A 20,469-nucleotide genomic window follows, 5' to 3' on the forward strand; every position below is an offset into this window, starting at 1 on the left:
GATAGTACTGACATGCAAGTATAGTAGAAGAGGAAACACGCTGCAACAGTAAGACACCAAGGAAATAAAGGCAAGGAATTTGAGAGGCTGTACCTCTGCATTCATAAAGTGGAAAAAAAAAACACCCCAGCTTGAGGACGTTGTCTGCCCCTGTCATGGAAGAATTGCCAAGCTTCCACTTCAGGCAGCTGGACCTGATTAATTCTTCACTGGGAGACGTCCAAGAAAAGCCATGGTGCTAGAGGAAGAGTTGTTCGCAGTGCTGTAGGTGGCACCCTTCCCTTTGAGATGGTGCTGAACCAGTGCCAGAAGGAAGGGGTAGGGGGCACTCTGCAGATAGGAGCCCCGGACCAGGTGCTCGCCTGGTGTAAATCCGCACAGGTCTGCTGAGGTGCCTGATTTACACCAGCTGAAAAATCTGTCCTTCTGTCTAAAAAATGCCAGGTGAAAGCAGAGCTTTGCCTACTTGTCATCAGTAGAGATTCCACGACTCATTGTCTACGGGATCTTGCGTGTAGGCTGAGCCCCATGCCAGGCCATGTGTGCTGCCCCTCTGAAAGTACCCCTACGGCTTGCGTAGGCAGCATTGGCTGCCTCTGGTGCTCAGCCACAGGGATGGCTGCGTTTCTGTGGTGGGCAGCGTCACGTGCCGGGCACTAAGTTTGCGCCGTGCTTTGGCAGGGAGGCGCAGCTCTACAGAAGCTTAAAGATACTATTGCCTTCATTGGTTATAACATTTTATTTGGCTAATACATTAAAAAGATACTCACTAAATCACAGCATCGCTTCTCTTTAAAGTAATTTTGCCATGAATGCTAGAGGTAACACAAGTATTCAGATGCATACTTGAGCTACACTAGGGCTGAGGGTCCTCGGACCTATTTGTGTTCCTGTAAGGACAGACCAAGAAAGACTGACTTTTATTTACCTTGTGGTTTGGGAGTTGAGAGTTAGGACTCTGGGGCCCAAGCGTACAGTCGAGTTACTGTGTGTCAGCTGATCCATGGTAACAGTGTATGGCAAATGCAAGTAATGTGCTGTGAATGAAGCATTCAGTTCCTGGTGCTGACACTGTGGCCTAAAGCATCCGACTAAAAATATGTCTCTAAAATGGGCAGTCATCTGACATTTTTATTTACTAGTGTGGTTTGGGCATGGGTGGATGAAACATTCTAATAAATTACTGTATCTTTTTGTCTCTCTGTTTCTGATTTATCGTATCGTACTAATTCAAGAGGTATTACGTGCTTAATGAATTGGAGCTTTGACATTCTGACTGATTTGCATTAAGGTGCTTGGAGGAGAAGGAAGGGGTGGGACAGGGGATATCAAGCAGAAAGCGAACCTTCTCTCAATGATTATGGCTGTGACCTGATCCTCCAGCACTAAATTCTGTGCCAGAAGTTATTGGATTCGTATCTACCACAGGATGAGGGTCCGGGGCACTTGCTGTCCATCACTTGCCATAGTTCAAAATAGGTGCCGCTGGTCTTTGTCAGTGTTGTATTCCACTCTGTAGCGTGGCTATCCTCTCAGTTGCCTGTAAGGCAGGGAAGTCATGTCCCTGTTTTACAGGTGCAAACTGAGTCTAATTTTCCCCTGACCTCCTGTGCTGGGGTAAAGTGCTCAATCAGTCCATCCTAATTATGGCTGTGGCCATAGACAAAAGAATATGTTTTGGCATTTTCTGCCGGAAACGGAGAGAACACAGTGCCCCTTTAGGGACAGTGATCAGAAAGGATACGATTCTGAAGCTGTTCCCTGCATCGCTGCTTTAAAAATGAAAGATGAAGGGATAGCCTGGAATTCTGCTAAAGAGGGTGAAATGCAGAGGAGGAGCTGCCACTCAGCTGTCTCAGGCACAGGGTTCCCTCTCAGTTTGTAGCGACATGATCATCTGAAGAGCCATGCTGCTCGGTGAAGCTGTTGCTGCCGCACGGTGCAGTATGGTGCTTGTTCATTTTGATAGGAAGAAGTTTTCCAGGAAGGGGAGGGGAAAAGAGGGCACCTGATATCCTCTCTTTGCCTTCAGTACAAAGCCGAAAGGATCTTAAGTGATGCTCTACAAATAGAAAAGAAATTTTCATTTATCCCTCTTAGGGGTTGGTACATTCCCCTGCTTCTGATTAGTCCTTTAACACTTGCAAGGAGACAGTTGCTCACACTGCTACATTTTTGTATCGGTCACAGCCTTGCTTCGCTCTCTTTCTCTCCCTCCCAAACCCACTTAAGGTTTCTTTCAGGGTTGTGTGGGGTTGGTTTTTTTTTTTTGTTTTGCCTTTTTTGGGGTGTTTTTTTTTCTGTTTTGGTTTGTTTTCTTTTTTTCCCCTCACAGCAGCCATGTGAGAGGAATAAAATAATTTTGAAGAGCATTATATGGTGAGAATTTTGACAATGAGTGGAAGATTGTAATTACTCTCTTCCATTAGACTCAGTGGCTTTGGACAGATAAGCTGTATTGAAACGTGTGACCAGGGCATGGGATCATGGATTGTCTTTCACTGTTGTCATGGCGACAGTGATGCAGGTGGCCTATAACTGCCTGGCTGTCAGATCTTATACATCAGACTGGTGCTAAGTGAAAATATGTTAGAGGCATGGGGGAAAAATTGCCAGCAGTGTTTATAGGATCAGGTGGAAGAGAGCTAGACAGCTTTAAAAGCAGCTTTTTGTGAAAGCTGTAGATGGCTCCAGGATGGTTCTTTAGAGTGCTTATGCCTTCACATGAGCAAAAACAGTTTTAAAGGGGAAAAATATATACAAATATATGTCTTTATTATGCCTTTGCCACTTTCTCAAAGTCAAGATGATGATGGTCTTAGGCTAAGATGGAAAAGAAATGGGAAGAAAGGCAAATACTTCTACCTGACAGCTGGAACAGACCCTAGAACCTCAGTACTAACTGAGGAAAATATGATGTATTCACTGCTGTATCTTGGGATGTAATTGTTCATAGAAAGTTGACCAGATGTAGAGATGTTAAAGGGATATCAAAACTTAAACTGTGAAATACCATCTTAAAGTCAAGACGTCTTATCGAAAATGTCCGTTAGACTTGCTGCAAAGTAATTTCTTTTTCAGAGCAGTTACCTTTCTAATGGGTTTGTAGTCTGTATTCCATGAAGTTCCATATAGATTCTGACTCTCATCTCCTTCCCTCTCCAGCTGACAGCACCTTTCAAAGTGCTGAGATTTACAGTAATTCCTGACACTAAAATCAGTTAACTTGTGTAATTTGGCTAAGTATCACTGCCTTGTACTAGCTATTGACCTACCTCCGCGCTCTAATGGAGATAAACTCTTTGCAAAGAGAAAAATGAAAATGATGGTAGAAGAAAACTTTTTTTCCTAGTCAAATGTTAAGTATTTGTTTCCTTTGCCTATGGGAATTTAGTTGGGTGGCTTTGGGGTGATTTTGTTCTTGTCAGTTTACTCTGATCTAAAGTGGAAATACTACTTTTGTCTAGTTATGGGAGATCCTGTGGAAGAGTTGCCTGCCTCTTTCCATTGTTGTTTGAAATATGCTATCTATTAGTTCAGATATGCCTTTGGTGGTCTGTCCAAAGCATAAATTCATGTCCTCCATGCTCTTGGCTAAACTGTACATAGAAAAATCAACATTGCTTCAGAGTGCACACAGAATAGTTTGGTTTTCAACTCTATCCTACATTTCATTTGCTCTGTTAGACAGCTAGTCAGCAACTGATAACGCAGTGAGAGGGAAAGTGACTTCATCTCCCGGGGGCAGCCAACATTTGGCAAGCCCCGCTCTCATCTACTCATCCTGCTTCGGCAAGGTAGGTCTCACTATTTCAAGTGCAGAGGCAGGTATGGGAAGCATTTATGAGGGAAGAACCCAAACCTGTCTGATACTGTGAGTATCGAAGACTAAAACTGCGGGGGGAAAAAGTAGACTCGAAAGTAAGGCAGGCATTTGAAAGAATGCATCTAATCTTGTGCTTGGCTAGGCATTGCGGGGTTTTGTGTCATCACCTTTGGAATCGTGGCGCCTTTTGCAAGATCATAAACGGAACATAAAACCAAATCATAATCAAGAAAAAGCGGTCAACAGTGAGGCTGGAGTTGCTTGGGATTGCTAACTGCATGGAATTGTGAATTGTAAAACATCAGCCAAGCAATGTAAATGTAAATGTTTTGTCAGTTGAAAAGTATGATCAATCTGATGATGGCTACAATTTTCAAATGGAAAAAAAAAGAAATAAAATTATTTTTTAACTTCCTGGCTTAGAGCTTTCCGACCTTCTGGCTTCTTCATGGTCTAGAACCCAGCATTACATGTTTTGGTTTGATGTATCTCTGGGTTTTTGGATGATACAAATGTTTTTATTGATAGTAGGAGGAGCTTTTATTTTTCACCAAAGGTCCGTATGGAGGGTTTAACTAAAAAGCAAATACTGACTTACAAATCTATCAAGGATACTATTGATGTAGGGAGTTATTTAATATTTATAATGAATTAACAAAAAGAAAACCAAGATCTAGCAAAGACATTGGGTAAAGGAAAGTTCTGATGTGGCTGAGAGTGGAGGAGTGGGTGCTTTCCTTTTTTGGTAATGGATTTTTTGCCACACTCTTAACCAAGGGTAGGTCTCTGCCCCCCCTGTTCTAAATGTTTCAGTGTTTTAGAGAGAAGTGAAGGATGAGGTGAGAAAGGGGGGTCCTGCAGTTCAACAGTTGGCTCTGGGCAAACAATCTGTTCTTCCTTCTCTGTAATGGTCAGTATGTTTGCAAGAGTTTTGGGGGTTTTGTCTACTTTTCTACTCTATTGGTGGAAGATGTTAGGTAGGTTAAACATCATGCACAAATACAAGACCAAAATTAAAAAAGAAATATATAGTATTGAGTGAGTAGTGCCTGACGGTTTGAGCACATGAAAAGGACTTGAGCACTAAGGTTTCTATTTCAAGCTTTGCCGTTGGTGAGCAGTGCATCATGGAGAACGAAACCAGCCCTTTGAGCTTTGGTTTCCTATTCTTTACAGTTCTTGTTTTATCTGTTTTAAAGATAAACTAGTGTTACTAAAGCTTTGAGATCCTCTCCTCAGAAGTGTTGTGAAAGTGTATCCTTGCCACTGCTTAAGTACTTCACTGACTGAAAGCATATGTAAAGTAGTGATGTTCTTTACCAAGTGCTGAATGTTAGGTAATGGTACGTGAGGAACTCAGTAGGCATCCCAGTAATCCATGAGCTTGCCTTCAGTGTGTGTTTACTGATAGAAAAAAAAAATCTTAACTGAGATTTTGGCTTCATCTGTGGCTCTCTTCAAAAGTACTGTGGTGTCTTTAGCTTTCATTCAGACCCCAAATGCATTAGATTCTTACAGAAAGACTTGCATCGTTAATAAAACTTTGAAAGCAAAAAAAGACCCAGATGTGTATATGTAAGGGTTTTCTAGCTTAAGATGAAAAGAGCTTGTTTTAAGATGATGCCTTAATTCATGTGCTTGAGGTGCTTCATTGTTTTTTTAATCATAGGTTGTTGGTACCAAATTAGCATTTGTAATAGTTTTAGCATTAGTATTCAGGAAAAGTCTGGGCAGGAGGGGCTTGTTTTTGTTTTTTCAGTGGTGTTTGTTGCTCTTCTGTTTCTCTTGAAGCTGGAACATAGAAATGGTTTGATGTGTATGTTTACAGTAGCTGTACACAACTTTAAAGAGCAAAAATAGGTACCGAAATGTAGCTGCTATAACCATTTCCTGACTAACAAGATGGTCTGGCTGGTGAACTAGACTCTTGTTTCTGGTGTTGTGGATCTGATAACGCAGTTGGGATGTTAATTTGGAAGTAACCACAGAAGCTGTAGGCTGGACAGAGTTATTACCTCATTAGCCACTGCTCAGGTTTAGCTGTAAGGTTTTGGCCATCTGTGCGCACGCAGAGAGCAGGAGGGAAATGGACAATACAGATTACATATTTCAAACCGATATGGATCCTGATTAAGTTTGCAGTTCATTGCAGCAGGACAGATCTCTCTGGTTCTGTCTCATCTTCTCTGCTCAGAACAGTGACTGCAGCTATTGCTTGATATAAAGCCTTGCCTTTTAAAAGGTATTTTATTAGGTTGCTGACAGAGTGTCTTTTTCTGTTTTGAAAGTAAGCAGTGTTTTCACATCCCAGTCTTTCTGGAAAATTGGGACTCCTGGCTCTGAAACAGTTTAATCATGCTCTAGGTCAAAAAAACCCTAAATAAAAACACTATTCTTCCATCCTCAGGTTTTTTGATAAAATGCTAGACCTAAAAAATTAATAAGAAATCACTTTACCATTAATCCCAGCACATACAACCTGTACCAGTGTTGTGGTTGTTGCCTTTACAACAATACCTGTTATTTTAAGTTATTAGTAAAAATGCAGAAGCCATATGGTGGCGTATCATGAGTTTTGTACTGTACTCTTTGCTGCGTTAACCCACAGGAAATATTTTTTTGGTAGTATCTTGTTAACTGTCACTCCTTTGAATTAAAGAAGATATTTGTCGAGTGAGTGGAAAGATGCAGCATCTCTGAAATGTTTCTCATTTCAGCTGCTTTGCAGCATGTTCCAGCAAACTCCTAGCTCCTGCGAGGGAAGCAGAAAAGCAAACCCCCGGTGGCTGCCTCAGACAATCCAGCGCTGCAGAGCCGGGTGGGGGAGTTTCCTGTTGTAACAACAAAGCCAACAAGCATCAGGATGCTTGTCTGCCATGGAGGAGTGTCTCTGTTTGGGTGTGAGCTGTATTTCCTGCCTCCCTGTGAATCAAGAATCATTTATTTTGGATCTCTGAGGTTTCTTTTCCCCTCTCTGTTTCAAGCCTCCCTCCCTCTCCTTCCTGTCCCCCCCACCCCCTCATATTTCTCAGTGGGCAGGCTTTATGTAATGAAATCCCATGTCTAAGAACAATGGCATTGGTAAGTCGCTTGCACAGTGTCAGTGCAGCTGATGAAGATGTCTCTTACTGTACTAACACCAAAATAAATACAGCACTGTACTGCTTCTGGATGGATAGAGTAAGTTTTGGCTCTGCTGTGCAAAGGGAGAGGCTGGAGTGGCAATTCAGTCTCCTCTGTATATCCTTAGTTTGAAGCTGCTTGGGATAGAGAATACAGCCTTTTGCCTCTCTGGAAATGGTCCTTGCGTGTTAGATAGTACTGGAAATAAGTGCAGCTCAGGGTATGTTTGAAGATAAGGCTATACAAAGGCCATTCTGGGCACCCTTGAGTTGGGGATGGAGGGGGAGAAGATCAGAGATTTAATTCCCCAATATGCATTTTTAGCCTCTGAGATAATTTAGTACATTGCTGTATTGGAGCATATGCAATTTCCTGCATTAAACCCGGTGCTGAGGGTAGTGTGCCTGCCACATCCATTTGCAACTACTTAACGTGAGCCTTAATACTAAGACACGTGCCACTTAAACCAAGTGACTGTGTCTAGTGCCAGAAGCCTTAAACCCACTCGTGGTTAGTGTACTTTCCTGTGCACTTACCCCAGCCTAGTTTAGCTTGTTTACAAAGAGATAAGGCAATACGTGCATTGCTAGGGCTGTAGTGCCATGGGAAAAGAGCCACTGGATCTGTCTCTGTTCACCAAATCCATGATCTCTTGCACAAAACTGTAAGAAAATACTGGGTTTTATGAATGGTGACCCTTCAATTTCACAGATGCCAGATGGGCAGAGCCTCCTCCTTTAAAATTACTCCTGGTCCAGGTGCATTCTTTCCTGAAGGTTTTTTTTTGGTTTGTTTAATTTTTTTAACATTGCTGCTTCAGGGGCCTAGCAAAGTCCCCCTCTCCTGTGTCAGCCTTTGTCTCCTTCGTTCTGACAGTGATGCCAACATTGATGCACTGTCAATTTATGTGCAGCTGTGCCACAAACCAAAAGGGATCGGAGCATGTGCTTTTACACGTGCATGATCCTACTGGTCAACGTGTGGGCTTGACCAGCCAGGGAAAAGCCAAAACTGTTCACACGTTAACAAGAGGCTGTAGTTGTGGTATAGGCTAGCATGGTTTACCCTGTCTTTAATATAGCTAGCACAGGTAAAGATTGCAATGAAGATGGAGTAGTTACAAAGTCCATTCCTGGGACTGACAGGCATTCTCTGTCTCGGAGAGTTTCAGTACCCTTCAAAAGCACACACGAAAGCTTGGGCTTTAGTTAGGCCATCACTGTCATGCTAGCTTGATGGGTGCTCTGTATGCTTTTGGATTATCATCTGCTAGGGAGAGCAACTCTTCCTTTCTTTCTGTTTGAAAATACCCTCGCACAGTTGAGGAAATAATAAATATGCTGAAGAAGAAGAAAACACACCTGCCCTCAGGGACCAGGAAAAAGAATTCCGGCAGCAGAGTTTTTTCCATTCCTTCTAGCAGTAATGGAAGAAAGGTAAAAAGGCCACTGCCCAAGTGGTAGAGGAGGTGATGATGATAGTGATGATTTCTGAAGCCTTTGTGCAACTATTTTTGATGAAGGCCAGCACAGGTAATGGGACTAGTATGTGCTCCCACAGGTTAGTGTTGTAAGTGGTCAAATCTATTAAACCTTTCTGCAGTTTCCCTGTTACTGCTGCTTTTAACTCTCCTGAGTTACCAGAGTATGAAGAGCTTAGCCAAAGCCCAAGGTGCTCTTATGTTAGGTGCAGTACAAAACGATAGTTTTGTTCCGGGTATAAAAAGCGACAACAGATGGAGAGCAGGCAGAATGCAAAGTGGCAGTGACAGGATATTGAACAACATGATAGCAACAGTCTGAGTACATTCTCTATCCCAACACTGGAGGAATTTGAGGAATTGCAAGAGTTTATGGAGAGATTCTGACAGGCATGAAGGAGAGCACATGAAAGGGTGTGAAGAGATTTGTTTGACAGTGTAATGAGTAGAGAGGGGTCAATGTCTGCCATGGACTGATCAGAGGTGAAAGTCTAAAAGTGATTTGGGAGGAAGAGATGGGCTATGAAAAGCCTTGAATACGATGAGAAGTAGCTTCCTAGAGAAGGGAGTACTTGAGAAAAGTGAACATGATCTGCAATGTAGAAAAAAAACCCAAAACAACAAAAAACCAAACACAACATAAAAAACCAACCTAATACAACCCCTTTCCAATGCGTTTGGGATGGGTGTAGTGAGGCTGAACTGTTTGTCAAGGCAGGAGAAAAAGAATGCTGTACTTCGTTGCCTCTCCCCGCTCCAACAGTGCGGGATACTTTTTCCAGGCAAATACTTTCAAGTGCCTAAGTACACTTCTGGGAACTTCTGGAAGCTGAACTTCAGGCACCCAGGTTGAAAATTACTGAATGAAGTATTTTGTAGTAGAATATCAGTGCTGGAATTGTTCTTCTGTAATAAAAGCAAGTTGGTATACCATTATATGGTTGATTTGGAAGTTCTTATAGACTTATGTATGTTAGGAAGAAATACTTTTCCTGAGTTCCCATCAGACAGGAGAAAGCAGGAGCATTCTCTGCTGAACTGTACATTTGGGGGAACAAAAAAGGAAAGAGAAGCTTTAAAAAGGTGTACTTGGTGCACTTGCTACTTCACAGATTCAGTAGCCAAGTATTGTATGTGCAGGTGAAAAACTGTATTACCAGGGTTTGACTTTATATCCTTAATTTTCTTTTAATGGAGTTTACAGTGTACAATGTAGTGCTTCTTTGCTTATGGGATTTGGAGTTATTAAGGCATCTCTTCTTCATTTATGAGTATGCATTAACTATTGGGATTGAAGGAGTGTTTCATCTACGATGTGTGATAACTATTGCTTGAACTGAACACACTGGCAGTGAGGGAGTCGAAGCATGTAGCAGAGACTTGTATTTAGTGCCTCTCTTGCCTCCACACCCTCCGTAGGCTCTATAAGCATCAACATCTTCCACCACCATCTAATTCTATTTCTGTAGAACTGGAATAACGTGTGAAAGAGGGTTTAATTAAGGAGATCAATATTCAAACTGTGTCTTCACTGCAGTGGAGGTTATAATACCTATATTCTGAGTTGCAAACTCCTCCAAGGGTGGCCTAGTTTTTGTCAGAGGTACACTGTAAAATATTATGCCTCAGTTGAGTGTTTAGAGTTGTAGCACTAAATAGCTAGATCTTCCTACCACATTCAGTCGGTGTTTGTAACAGACAAACTTTAGCCTGCAACTGTGGTCCAGATAGTTTGGCTAAAGGCAACACTTAGCTCAAGCTAGAGTCCTGCATCAATTGTGTTAGTACATCAAGCGATGTTAGTTACAGCTTGAGCTATACCACATTGAAGATAAGCGGTAAGGATTTCAACAGTAGGTGTAGGAAGGGGGAAATGAACTGTAGATGTAGAAAAGCAGAAAATGGCGTGGGGGAAGGTCAAGCAAAAGAAGCAGCTGATGACGCACAAAAGAGACTGATGGGGAGGGGGAATCCTGGAAAACAGGCCAAGTCTGAAATTGAAATATAACCTAGTAGGTGCCAAGCACCCAAACTTCAATTAAGTTAGAGACTGGTGAGTGCTGTCTGCCTCTGGAAATCTGGCTGATTGCTTACTGTCAAGAATGTAAATTATAGTCAGGTTCCTTCTGCCTGCTGTAGCAATTAATGATTGCTGTTAATTAAATTGACTGACCAGTGGGAGGAAAGCTGAAATGTACGCATTCTCAGCTGTTTCAGATGATATGTACACACGCGTGCATGAGAAGGAGCTCTGCCTCTGATGCAACACTAAATCGTGGTCCCAAAAGAGTGGTGTTTTGTCCTGTGTGGGTTAAAAAAATATGTAGTTACTTGTTGCAGTTCTGCCTGTGCTTTTCTCACTATGGACTTCTAGAAAAGAAACTGGCTGTATGGTGCATTCTGCTGCAAAGTGGTCCAGGATTTCAGTGGAATGTTTCTTGCTTTTTGTAGTTTAACGTTCAAATAATTACTGCCACTTAGCCAAGGCCATAGTCTATCTCAGTTGGGAGGACCCAGTATACAGCTCTCAACCTGATCAGTCAAGCTGTTATTTTTTTTTTCCTGTTGTTCATGCTGCCTGGTGTTTAGATAGCATAATTCTCTGGTAATTCAGCGTGAAGAGGTATTGTGGATGTGAGGATGGTGGTGATGAATACTTAAACAATGAATCTAGAGAAAATCTAACATCCTTCTAGGAAAGCACATGTGGAGAGCATTTCATACCTGCTGGTACATGGAGGGTAGATACTGTGTGTTCTTAAGGGAGCATTCATCCTTGGGTAGGATGGGAGCACATACATCCCTCAGTTCGTAAGGGAAGGACACCAAAACGGGGGGCAGCAGTAGGTTTTAGTCAAAATTCCCTAAGAGGTGACAGATGCTACCACAAATGTGCACTAATGTGCACTGCTTTGCTGATGGGAAGCTGAGCCCTCCATGGCCAAGATCTTTTAGCTATCTGAGAGCTGGCTGGACTGGTGGCTAAAAGTAGGGTTAACTGGGTAAGCCTGGAATGGAGTGTTTGAGCAGAGTCAGGTGGAGCCAGCCTTGGACTTTAGCTACTGTCCAGACTGTCTTGCTGTGTCACTTTGAGAAGCAATGTCAGTCAGCGAAGTCATCCCAGATGATTCCAGCAGACTCTTCTTCCCCAGCTGTCATTCAACTTGTCTTAAGAAATTCCCTCTGTGGAGTTTCTCCACCTAACAGATTTGATGCCTGGATCAGACCACTGTTGCTCTTTTAAAAGTACAGAGGAAAATGCATGCTTCGCAAATGCAGATTTTAAGTTTGGCAGAACCACATTGGTAAATCAAGAAACAAAAGGCTCCATTACATTTTTGTAGCAGAATAAACCCTACTTTAATAAGATAGAATTGCGGGAGCACACAAGGTCAGCCAAGCCAACATGAAGAGAAACCGAAGGATAGCACTGTCTGTGCAGCAGTGGTGTTCAGAGGCAGAATGCATGAGTCAGGAGTTGTGTGGACTGTGGTGGTGGGAGTTTTTGTTCCAGAGACCCTCTTTCAAACCCTTATTTGCCGTCTGGCTTAGTGTTTTTGTTCCTGGTGATAAATGGAAGGTTTCCAAATCACCATTGTGTTGTGAGTCAGTGCAGGGGGAGGGGGAGAACTTATTCCCCATAAAAGTTTCTTTTGGCTTGGAGACAAAAGAGAAAAGAGCAGTTTCTTGGCTCAGTTTAGCAGATAGGGAGCCAGTAACTGATCAACTTATTAATACAGAGGGTTTCAAATATACAGTCAGCCAAAAAAAAATGCGTTTAAAAACACTTATAAAGAAACAAAAGAAAGGGCAAATTACTTTTGTGTTGGTCTTTAATTAACCATAGCTCATGCTCTGGCTACTTTTTAGAAGCTGCTTTTATTTATTTAAATATATTTTCCTTTTTCTCCAAGGACAGAGGTCTTGATGGCAGGGGAGAATAAGCTGTGCGTATGCGAGCTTTACACGCACGTGCTCTTCTTAATTGGGAGCAGCAATCTAGGTGTCACAGCAAATCTTACTCTTCCATTGCTTTTCTGGTGGCTAGTTAAGAAAAGACATGCAGTGTATTTTTGTTTTGATTTTTATCTCTGATTGTCTTCGGTTAGCATGGAGCAAAATGCTTCTCAGATATGCTGTGGATAGTTTATAGCCCTATGATTGCAGCTCATCAGTGACAAACAACCTTTCTTAACGCACTCTCAAGTAGGAGGTAGCATTTGTTCTGCACTTGCTGGCTATTTGTATCCCACTCCATTTGTGCAGTGGGTGGACAGTCTGAGTTGCCCACAGAATTTTTTTTTAATTCTCTCACTCATGGGAAAACCCATGGAAATGCATCTTGTCAGCAAATAAAACCCATGGTTCTGTACACCTGATTAATTTTGGCTGCAGAAATCAGAAGAAATTCTATTTCAGTTACATAGGCCATGTTGAATTAGATCTAGCCGGAGTGGTTCTTCCCTCTCCTTGGGGGTATCTGCTGCACCTCGTGTGGTGATGAGATGTCACAGGAGGGGCTGACAAATGGAGGCAGCGCTGACTTTTCTGTCAGCTAGGAAGACTGATCCCTGAGCTCCAAATACTATTAAGCACATGGATTGTTTAAAGAGCTGAAACCCTCTAAAACCAGGTGGTAAATTTCAGTTGTGATACTTTGCAAATAGGTAGGCCTTCAACCTTTAGGGAAGGGAGTCCATGAAGTATTGATGAACTTACGTGAAACTGTCTTAAGCTGCACTGTCTAGGAAGCAAATCAACAGGTACGAACAGCTGCAAGTGCCATGTTTTCATCCCTCCTCCACTGCGCATGCAGTCAGTAGTTGCCTTCTGGATTTCCAGCCTCACCAGTCTCATCCTAGACCCTCTCGCATCGCTTCTAGCTCTGTGCAGTCAAGTAATAGCACAACACCAATGCGCATCGTGACCGTTCCCTACCCGAGAACCCTTGTTCCATCCTTGTTGCAACTTGCCCAGTCCAGCACTTCAACTGCTCAAGTACGCCTTCTGTTCTCTGGTACGGGTTCCTTGGTCTCCCGTGACTCTGTCCACTCCTTGTTCTTCCTCTCTCTGTGGCTGCTTCTTTGAATTTGTGTTTTAGGGAAGCTTCTTTGTTCCACTCGAGCTTTCTGTGCAGGTACCCTTTATCTCTTTCTGTACCTCGTATCAGGGCAATCACATGTGTGGGGAAAAAAACCTGAGCCACTGTCCATAGCACGACCTTCACGTCTGCCCCTTTGTGATATACCGCTTCCTTTTCTTCCAAGCTAAAGTGTTGGTCTTTAATTCTGGCATCTTTCATGGAAACGGCTTAGCCACAGCCTGTAGTTTCCCCTCTAAGACAACTGAGCTGATACACTTTCATCTTGCTGAATATACCAGTTTTGTTTCTGGACATCTCAACAAGCTCTTGTTGAGGCTCTCATAATGTCACTTTTAAATTATTGTGACACACTTTTCCCTGCCTTTGCCTCTTCTCATGCAGAATGCAGCAGCAGATAGATATACAGAGATATATACAGAGAGAGATTCATCCTGTTTATTTGAACATGACCCATGTTTGAATAACCTCACTGGCTGCTCCCTTTGCTATTTGCATTGGGCACAAAATAATTGCTTGTCATTTTCCTTAAAGACTCTGCTACATCTACTGGACCCATACTACAGGCTCCAATTCTCACTTGTCACATTTTCAAGAAAGGACCTTTCATTGCCACCCTCGGAGGTGGATCTCCTTCAGAGCAGCAAAGCCGACCTGTCCCTCTCCTGTTCAGAGAGCACTTTCTGACTCCCACCTGCACGCCTCCTGGGTCATTCTTCCACGGAGGGTGCGCGACACAGGCTGCTTCTGTTCTGCTTCTACGCAGCACCTGGCATCGCGGGCATTAACGTGCAGCCAGTGCTTGTAGGTGCTATAAGAGTACAAGGACTAAGGAATAATGGTAGTGAAGTACGCAAACCCTGTCTGCCGCGCAGCTTTGCAGCGCGAATGGATTTTGAGTAGAAAGCGCAAAAACCATCATCGGAAGATACATCAGAAACACGACTTGGGTGGTTTGTACCCAGCGTGTGTCTTCCAGGTGCGACCTCCTCCTGAAAGCTTCCTCTGCGGCCTCTCGCAGGCTCTGCGCTTTCCTTGGGGTGGCTCCCCGGCCCCCGGCCGTGCCCTCGGCCTGGGCCGGGCGCGGGCACGACAGCCGGCGCGCCGCCCCTTCCCTCTGCCAGGAGGCCTCTACCCGAACGGCGTGGCGTGGCGTGGCGTCAGCCTGCCTCAAGAAACGGTCGGCCTTGCTGCCTTTCCTGTGGCCGGTGCCCCTGCCCTGGCTTCTGATGGCACACATTGAAATGCAAATGACAGCAGTAATTGGCGAGAGAGAAACCGGGCTGCGAGGGAGCCGGGCGGCGGGGAGTTAAGTGCCTAAGCGACAATTACTGCTCTGCGTCCTCCAGCCCCCTGAGCAGCAGCCCCCTCTGGTCTCTGCTTTAAAGGAGCTGTAACACGTTAATTGGAGTGCTTCTCTGTTAACGTGTCTCACTTAGTTTCTTGTCTGATTCTGCTTTAGTGGGGAGGTGGGGGAAGGCTTCTCTTTGTTGAGGTGGCTGTTTATTGTTAAACCCTATTGAAATGTGTGTCATTTGTCATGTCGTCTCCCAGGATTGACTAGCTGCCTTTTTTTTTTTTTTTTTTTAAAAGATAGGAGCTGTTAGGAGAGAAATAATTCAAGGTAGATGTAGTATTAGCTGCAAGTTAGAAATAGGTTTTAATATTCCCGGTAAGCTGTAGATCTTTATGCTTACAAATTAAAAATGCACATTTCACACTGACCAGTTTAGAGGATGACATATTTCCTTCATGTCTGAAGAAAAACTCTGGCAGCAATAACTTAAATGGATAGAAGATATACATGATTATGTTACTCTGTGGTTTATTTTTCAGTGTATATATAATTTATTCTTAATTTGAAGATTATTTTTTACAGCCTGAGATTCAACACCAGTCGTAGTGTGGAAGGCTCTGGGCTTCCTCAGTGTGTTTCCATCCTGCCTTGCAGTAGAAAATGGTGAAAATGGTTCATTCGCTGATGTTCATAAGCAACAACCAAAACTTACTATTTTACTAGATTGCAAAGGCTGAGTAGAAGAGAGTCCGGGAGCAAGAGGCTGATGCTGTCGCAGAACAGACTGGACTTGCACGTCTGAGACACGGGGTGGGCAATGAATATTGTAATGCTGGCACATAACCAACTCTATGGAAAACACAGGTTTATTTTACCCGTGGAGAGGTAATGCATTGCATAAAAGGTTCCAGGAGCTCCCTTGCAGGACTGTTTCAGTGTGAAGGACTGTAAAGTAGAGAAACGGCAGGGGTGAAAATTCCAGGACAGACAGTAAAGCTGCAGCAGTAAGTAGGGTGCTGTCAGTCTCTGGATCAAAGCAGTGACAGCAAGTGCTGCGTCTCAAGAAGAGTTTAAAGGGCTGGCAAAATCAGCCAGAAGGGCAATAATGGCTCCGTCTGCCTACTAATGTAAACAGGTTGTAAATGATACAGGACGTATCTTGGTGGAGTGGGTAAGGAATCTGTCAGGACCCCAAACAATAACATTTTGGAATGGGGTTGGTTCTAGTTTTCCGAAGTATTCAAGAGAAAAGCAGTCTTGAGTTATAGTGCATGGTTTCATTCTAGAAGTAAGTATGGCTGGCCTGTTTCAATGGCTCATCTTATGTCTTCCAGTAGCTATCTTCAGAAAGGGATGTAGTCCTGTGAAATGCTGTCTCATCTCTAAATTGTTAGGCTGGGCAGGTCATTTTGGTGGGAGATGCTAATATGACTAATTGTAGGGGGGAAGAGGGAAAAGTGATAATTCTACTGAAAAACTTGACATTCTTACAAAGCATAACATGCAGGTACCTACAGCTTAAATGCCTTGAGTCTGCGTCCAGGTGTTGTACTGTTAACTGCATGATGAAGAATAAAGGAAAAGGATAGCTTACATGGAATGTCTGCTTTTTAAGAAAGGTACAGGCTGGAGCAGAATAAAACTGCTCTTGCATGCTCCTGATCTTGGGCTGATCTGCAGCTTGAAGCAACTTCAACATTACTTACACAGCCTAGTGGTCTGATGCATAAGTAGAAATGACTTGCATTAGGATAACTGGCCAAGATATCACCCTGAGCTATTTGCTGCACTTCTGCTCTATGGGTGGCAGAGCTCCTCACAGTAGCTTTTGAATCTGTGGTTTACAGCCTGATGTTTTAGGTATACTGAACCTGGTGCATACCTACCTAAAAATGGAATTATCATTACAAGACACACAGCCATCCATATAGCAAGTAACTTGATCAACTGTCCCAAGCAAGCCACCATAATGCTCACGAGTGCGTGCGTGCCCTGGGATGCTTTGCATTGACCACAGCAGTACCAGAAGGTCTGCAATCCCGTATGGTAGGGGCCTGCTGAAATGCATTTCTTGGGGCGCTTGTTTTGTATCATAACTTGAAAACTCCTCAAAGGAGGACCATGAAGTGAGCTGTAGAGCTGGCTTTTACTGTTGCCGCATCATGGGAGCTTTCATGCAGGAGAGCTTCCCTTTTCCCCTGGTACGCAAGCACTGGAGCAAGAGCTGAAATTTCACCTTGTATATTTTAAATTAAATACTTAAGAATTTGAAAAATGTTATAGCTATCCCATGACACTTCTCCTAGAAAAAGGGTGTTAACAGTAATGTCCAACACAATTTCAGGTGCAATAATTATATCTTTTTCACCTAACTTCTCACTCCATTATCAATTTGCATCTCCCATCCTATTGTGTACTGTGTTTCTATGTGCTGATAAACAGCAGCTGTGTATCCTCCTCCTGCTCATGGATGAGTCACTCCAGTGAACGACACTGTGTAGAGGTTCCAAAGCTCTTTGGGATCCTTCTAGATAGAAGGTGCTATGTACGCTGGAGTTATTAATGTTAACGTGATGCCTAGTGTCAAGGAGGGTTTTTTCAGGAAGGAGAAATGAAAGAATATCAGGTTGCCATTACCAGAATAGAAGACTGAGGAAACTAACTGAAGAGCCTGCAATAAGGTGGAGTAAACGATTGACTTAATACAAGGAAGACCAGCTTGTCTCTTAGCCTTTGGCTGCACCGAACAGCTCTGTTTTAGCCCATTTTGAGGATCTGCCCCAGAAAAAAAAAAATAAATTAAGAACCTAATTGCTTACTCCGTGGAACTGATGGCTGCAGGGTATCTGCATCCATCAGTTTGGTGCTACTGAATGTGATTAGATGTTTATATGAATAAAAGTGTCACACAGAATGATGACACTTACCTTTATAGTGAAATGGGAGAGAAAGGAACAGGCGGAGAGAAAATTTTAAAATATGTTTAAATGAGGATGGAAAAAAAAATTTACGCAGGCTAGAGAAAGAGCTTGGCGAGGGGGAAATGAACTCAACACAAGTCATGCAAGTAGAGATAAGTATGTGCTTTTGTGGAAAACCAGAGACCAAGATGGATGAAAGGAATTTAAAAGGACAAATATATATATACACACACATATATATAAGAACCTGTAATTTCTCCCAGAATTATATTAGAAGTCCCCTGGAGAGCAGATGAGCCTGAATAGCTCAGGAGGCTCGAGGGATAATTAAGAAGAGAAAACCAGAATGTAAAATAATTTTGACGCTGGTCTTCCATACAGCAGGATTCCGCTTGAGCTTAGCGTTACTTTTGTTAAAGGTAAAGAGCTGGCAGGAGTAGAGATAATTTTATTGTTAATAAGACCTCGTTGAATCACATGATTTAGCAGACAATGATACAAGTGTGAGGCTTGGACTCTGCTTGTTGCGTTGCCCCGTAACGCCCTGGTCTATGCTTCATTTTCCCTGTCTTCAAAATGGAAATAAAGATATTGGCTTTGTTTTTAAAGCAGTTTGAGATTGACTGATAGGTGTATGTAAACGTAGAGAGTGTTAATATTTAATATTTGGACTACATTAATCTGTGAATTCAGTAGTTAATTTCTTTAGATTTAGCTGAATTACCCCCTTAGGAAAAAACCACCCCAAAATAAATGTGATTTAATTTATCATTACAGCTATAACAAGAAGAATCTGGAAGATTGCCAATGTTGTTCTTGTTGAGGTGGGAAAGATAAGGGTGATACGGGGAATTACAAACCCTGACCCTCATTTAAGTACCTAAGGAAATTATTGAGAAAGTCATTACAGATGTCATTATAAACTACCTGAGGTGCAAACCAGCATAGCTTTCTGTAAGTGTAAAGTTTGTTTTATGTATTAGAATTCTTTGAAAAACTTAAGAAGTGAATAGCGGGAGAAATGTTAGATATACCGTAACTTATTTACACTCTTAAAAGGTTTTTGTTGAAGTCTCTCAGAAGAGGCTATTAGGGAAAGCTGGTAATTGTGGGGGGTGAGTCTTATAGTTATACTACAGGTTTTAAAACTATTTTAGACAGGAATCAAAGAAACTGCAAATTCTTACCAGGGGAAAAGGCTGGTTTGTCATCCTGGGAAAATGTTAACAGCAGAGCACCTTGGGGGTCGTACTACTGTACTGAACAATAACTGTACTAATGGTCTGGAAGAGAGGCTAAGTAGCCTGATTACCAACGCTTAAAAGAGAGACAACATTGGTTTTGTCAATCAGGCCTGTACAGAAGAACTGGGAAACCTTCCAGGAGGAGTTTCCAAAGCACTTATTTGGGCTGAACCTTCAGTGTGGGGAAACATCCACTCAAGTGTAACGACTTTGACGGTGGTGCCCAAAGATAAAGCAAAACCGGGCTTATAATACATATTTGACAATATGTTCAAGTATTTGTGGTGTAGCTGTGTGAAAGCCTTTTCAAGAGGCTCAATGGTGAAACAGTCACCTTTGCCTGAAAAAGGCGGCAGCGGTTATGTCTAGCTCTGATCCATGCTAGGAAAATAGCCTTGTTCTGGAAGCAGCTTCAGTTAGCTAATGCAGCTCTGCTGACCTTTCTGGGTGGGACGTGACTAGTTAAAATCAGTGTTTTCCAGGGTGCTTTTTTGCTAAGTTGTATTTGGCCTTCTGATTTTTTGGTAGTGGCCATTAGCAGATCCCCAGGGGGCAGAGAGTGATCCTCCTTATATCCCGCCTTACTTCCTTCTAGTTTCTGATAATCAGTGGGCAAGGCATTTCCTCACCCGAAGACCTGCTTTAGAAACAGCTGATGGATCTGCAGTCTGCTAACTTGTTTTAATCCCTGGTTGAGCCCATTCCTAGTTTTGGTCTGCACCCACAATTGCCCGGTCTTCCACAGTTGCACAGCAAGCAGCTTGCTTCTGTTGGTTTCAAACCTTTTAAAAGGCTCAGAGACAGCTTGCTGAAAAACCTGGCAAGAAAGAAATACTTTTTCCTGTGTGCGAGTTTCTCTCTCCACCATTCCCAGCTTCTCCTGGTCTCTACTTCCTCATCTTTTTGCCAATTGTTAGGCTGTCTCAGGAGTTTGGTGGGGTTGTTTTTGTTTTGTTTGAACTCCCTAAACCACTGGAAATCTGTATAGATTTCCTGCCTCCCCCCCGCCCCACCTTTTAACCAAGTTAAAATGGCTCAATGGCAGATATGACAAGATTCAGTTCAACATGGAGTAAGCTTTATGAGCTATGGCTGGGAGGAGAGAGAGACAGGAGATGGCACAAGAACATGGGAGCTCCTCTCTTCAGTAGCTGTGAGCTGGTAAGGGGTTTCATGCCTGAAGTGTGACTTTATATCTCCAGAATATTCATCCATACTTTATGGGTGTACATTCTCACATTCAAAAGGGTTGTTCCAAAACCTAGATTTTTACAGTTTGCATGCAGTCCACAAGAAAACATGAGAGATGCTGAAAACATGTAGCAAGATTCTACCTGTTTGGAAGTCAAGGTGCATTATTTTCCCTGACTCTTATTGTGGGGTTCCTCTGGATACCTGCTCGTCTGTGGATACGCTTTTTTTCTTCAGGGGAGAAATGGAGATGTTTAGGCTAATGCACGACTGAACCTGTGTTTCC

At 42.9% G+C, this 20,469-nt stretch overlaps 1 protein-coding gene across 5 annotated transcripts in view; it reads left to right on the top strand.

The window, feature by feature from the left end:
• MAML3 (mastermind like transcriptional coactivator 3) overlaps nt 1-20,469 on the top strand; it is a 255,986-nt gene that overhangs the window by 29,153 nt on the left and 206,364 nt on the right. Inside the window, exon 1 of one of the 5 annotated variants that reach the window (XM_075090548.1) lies at nt 3,703-3,797. The exons of the other annotated variants lie outside the window; for them this stretch is intronic. The gene's annotated coding sequence lies outside the window, so the exon portion shown is untranslated. Of the gene's footprint in view, nt 1-3,702; nt 3,798-20,469 lie in introns of those variants that run through there. 5 annotated transcript variants of the gene reach the window in all.

The sequence above is a fragment of the Phalacrocorax aristotelis genome, chromosome 4 (genome assembly GCF_949628215.1).
Source record: "Phalacrocorax aristotelis chromosome 4, bGulAri2.1, whole genome shotgun sequence".
Lineage (NCBI taxonomy): Eukaryota > Metazoa > Chordata > Aves > Suliformes > Phalacrocoracidae > Phalacrocorax > Phalacrocorax aristotelis.